Source organism: Myotis davidii, unplaced genomic scaffold (assembly GCF_000327345.1).
Source record: "Myotis davidii unplaced genomic scaffold, ASM32734v1 scaffold803, whole genome shotgun sequence".
Classification (NCBI taxonomy): Eukaryota; Metazoa; Chordata; class Mammalia; order Chiroptera; family Vespertilionidae; genus Myotis; species Myotis davidii.
In genome coordinates, this window is record NW_006295567.1 from 46,308 (window position 1) to 50,162 (window position 3,855).

A 3,855-nucleotide genomic window follows, 5' to 3' on the forward strand; every position below is an offset into this window, starting at 1 on the left:
AATGGAGCCGTGACCTCCCAGTTCATAAATGGACACTCAACCACTAAGCCACGCTGGCCAAGCCCTTCTTCCTTACTTTTAACACAAAGATGACAGAACTCCAAAATTATCCAATAAAAGAACAACAGTTAAATCATAGTAAAAGTATTAAAATCATCCAAACTGATTCAGCAGAGGATCATGACGTGAGAAAGGTTAAGTACTTTTTTAAAAAAATCAACATACAAAATTGTGCATATACCTTCATTAGGCGTGTGCAGACATGTACCTGGACATACACAAGAACTAGAAGGGAGCATGGGAGATGTCCAAGGCTAGCATAATGGAGGAGAGGTAATTTCTTTCTGATTTCTATGATCACTGTTATGAAATTTACTATTATAAGTGGTTCATCCATAAGCTGCAGAGTATAGTCCAAAACACAGCATTATCAGTTTTATATATTATCATTCATTATATGTTGTCGATATTATTATATGTGTCATCCAATCAGCAAGAAAAGTGATGCATGGGTACTGTTCTTCTCTGGGACAATGGAGACAAATGGGAAAAGGGTTGTATTTTCAGTCTGAGAGGGCTCGTGTTTTCTGTCCCTTCATCCAGAAGTGCTTTCATTAAAGGGCGTGTTTTCTTTAAATTTACAGTACAGAATCTTTCTCCCCTCATCCTCCCTCTCCCCTGATTTACATTTCCCCCCATGGTGAGAGGATCAATGTTATTGGAATCTGGAAAGGTAAATGGTTTTCTAATAATATTAGCCAAAGAGATACTGTTCTTTGTAGCAAACCCCTGAGACCAAGGCAGTTACTTTATGACTTTAAAGGCTGCTACTTGAGACTAATGCAAAATTTGGCAGCAAAGGCCCTGAACCTCTTACCATTCCTAAAGATCTGGAATCTTTCTCTTGCATTTTCACAGATCAGCAGAATCTCAGCATCTCCCCTCCCCCCCTTTTGGAATCCTAGACCTAAGATTGAAAAGCATAGATTTCCAGCACAGGTTCATAGATTCAACATCACCCCATTGAAGATTATAGATTTGGCGATCCACGTGGCACTGGGAAGTTGTTTTCATTTCTGTAGTCCATTGATTCTGGGACTATCTCCTTGGCCTCAATTTTAATTTTACTATTAGTGCCTATTTTACTTATAATGCAACATCTCAACCAGCCAATACCAGCCTGATTTTTCTCTGCCGTTTCAAAGACAGAGAAAGACCCCCGTAAGGTCATGGGTCACAAAGAAATGACCACAAATACAGATAATTGGATGCAAAAAATATCCATGGCAGCATTTTTCATAACAACAACAAAAAACAAAAGAACACTAAAAATAACCTAAATACCTTAATGATCACGGAACTGTTACATAAATAATAATAACCTACCTAATCAATGGGAAATTATGCAGACTCTGAAAACATCTGCAAAAATATGAATAATCATATATGGAGTAAGAAAACAGAAAACAAAAACTGTACATAGCCTCATTGTGTTGAAGAAACATATACATATGTAGAAAAAACTGAAAGAAAATAACCCTTATTTTTATAGCGATTACCACTGTGTGGTAGAATATAGGTGACATCTCTTCTTATTTATGCTTTTCTTCAAAGTATAAATGAATCAATGAGTAAATGTGACTTTTACATTTGGAAATAAAGCTTTCTTCAAAGGTCAAAAAAGATCAGTTGCTACAGCAGGACCCAGAAAGCTACAGTAAATCTTCTCCGAGATTGGCTATTAGGACGTCACTTTCTCCTCTCGTTTTGAAGGGGGAAGGTATTGCCACATTATTGAAGCAATCAGCCAGGAGGGTTCTTTCAAGAGCAATAAACTGACCTCTCCAGAGAAAATGGGTGAAGCTCAGGAAATTAGAGCTGGAAGCCCCTACTGAGTGGCCTAATGCATCCATCCCTCAAGAATCACCGCCATATGTATTACACTTTCTGGTGTGGGCACTTTCTTTTCCATTTAATTGTAAATATTTCAAGTGATTGCAATTTCACTGCTACTTTTTAGACCAGTCAACAAGCTATTAATCCATCTTCCCTGAGCAGAATATAACAACTCCAACGAACATCAGAGATATTCATCCAACTCTCTTGCCTGGACCTGCTAATTGACCACGTAACTTAGACCTGGTTCAAATCCTGGCACCTCCACTTCCTTGGGTAAAAGACCTAAGAGAAGACCCTCTACTTCTCTGATGCTAGGTGTCCTCACTTGTAAAAAGGAAACACCTCCCCCTGCCTCACAAAGGGTGCTGAAGGAATTAAATGAGATGGTGCATCTAAGAAATGCATTGAGTGCACACAGTAGGTAATAAAGAAATGTTTGGTGATTCCAGAGTGTTGGGCTAGTACTGCGCAGTTGTTTTCCTGGCAGAGGAGATGGGCTCTGCAGAGTCAACAACCCATTCTTTTGTATTTCCCTGGATGACTCAGTGGGTTAGCATGAACAGTATAGTTCATGATCTTAAAATAGCAAATTTCTATTTGGTACCCAAACCTTGGGCTTAGCCAAGTAAATTCATGAGCGTCAGATCACAAATATGGCCGAGACAGCACCCACTGCGCCTTTTCACTGTTGATAAGATCTGCAATTGGAACACTGGCCATGGGAACAGAGAGAGGGGGTGGAGTGAGGGGTCATGTTTGAGGTGGAACCAACAGGGTTTGACGGATCATTCAAGTAAAGGCTCAAGAAGAGATAATAAAAAATACCTCCAACTTTCTACATGCACAGTATATTGATCCAACAATTGTCTATTGGGCACCTACTAAGGGCCAGAAACTGTTCCTGCACAAACAGAAAAAATAAGTCTCAGCTCTTGGGTTTCCCTTCTAATGGGGCAAACAGACAATAAATAGTAAACATATGAATAAACAAGACAATTTCTGGTTGTGATAGCTGTGATGAAAGAAATAAACAGAGAAATGAGAAAGAGAATAAGAGAATAGAAGGCTATTTTAGATATGATGGTCAAGAAAGGACTCTCGGAGGGAGAAACCAAGATGGCGGCATAGGTAAACACCGGAGATTGCTGCCTTGCACAACCACTTTAAAAATACAACTAAAAGACAGAACGGACATCATCCAGAACCACAGGAAGGCTGGCTGAGTGCAAATTCTACAACTAGAAGGAAAGAGAAAAGCATACCGAGACTCAGAGGAGGCGCAGTGCAGAAGTAAAATACAAAGGTGTGGAGGTGCATGCAGAGAGGGCTGGCAGCTGAGGACAGATTGTCTTTTTCAATCGGGAGGGAGTTTCAGGCTCTGAGCTCCAGTTCCAGGCGAGTCTCTGGGGATCTAAACTCATACGGGGAGAAACTGGACTGTCTGGCATCAGTCGGAACTCGAGGGCAGCTTTCTCTCGGAGGCGATCGCAGCGATTGCTGGGGCCTCTGAGGGCAGGACTGAGAGCAGCCATACTGCTCGCTCCGCCTGCCCTGTTGATCCCCTGGGACCTGGCCCTGCCCAAGCCTTGCACAGAAGCTTATGCATATGAAAGGCCCGGCCCTTTGTAATCTGAAAATTACTTAATGAACTGCAGCTGCCCCAAGGCCCCAGGGCAACTTGCATTGCTTTACAGCTGACTTCTGCTGGGTAGCCTCCAGCAAAGGCTAGATTAGCACTCCCTTAGATCCAAGAGCCAGTGTACCCAGTGGTCAGAGTGGAACCATCCAATTACAACTCCTCAGATCCATAAGGAACACACTCAGGGGGCAGACTCAGTGAGCACCAAAGCTCCATTGAAGCAAGTCTTGCCCCAGAAGGGTGTCTCCAGCACAGAAGTTCTCCCACTGCAGACACAGCTGATTCTCACTGCCAATTGGCCTGGAGGTCAATTCCTC